The sequence below is a fragment of the Penaeus monodon genome, chromosome 20 (assembly GCF_015228065.2).
Source record: "Penaeus monodon isolate SGIC_2016 chromosome 20, NSTDA_Pmon_1, whole genome shotgun sequence".
Classification (NCBI taxonomy): domain Eukaryota; kingdom Metazoa; phylum Arthropoda; class Malacostraca; order Decapoda; family Penaeidae; genus Penaeus; species Penaeus monodon.
In genome coordinates, this window is record NC_051405.1 from 11434315 (window position 1) to 11434579 (window position 265).

A 265-nucleotide genomic window follows, 5' to 3' on the forward strand; every position below is an offset into this window, starting at 1 on the left:
CGGCGTTGACGAAAGTGTCGGAAAGTAGGACACCAGTGACTATATGTCGTGTTAGTTTACGGTTCATAACATTCAGTAATAGAATATTAAAGCTTCACCTTTTACTCTGAGAGAATATATTTCCTAATTTCCTCTATTTTATCCATGGTGAAGCATTCATGCATTCCTCAAATACAACAATGCACATTAATAAGTACTTGAGATGACTGTCCTGAAAAAACTAAAACCTTTGCTATCAGCTAAGTGGTGGAAAAAACCCGCATGA

General features: G+C 36.6%; 1 protein-coding gene across 1 annotated transcript in view; it reads left to right on the forward strand.

Moving 5' to 3' along the window:
• The window catches only part of LOC119585613 (open rectifier potassium channel protein 1-like), a gene marked incomplete in the record, with an annotated part of 57788 nt that overhangs the window by 4798 nt on the left and 52725 nt on the right, over positions 1-265 (forward strand).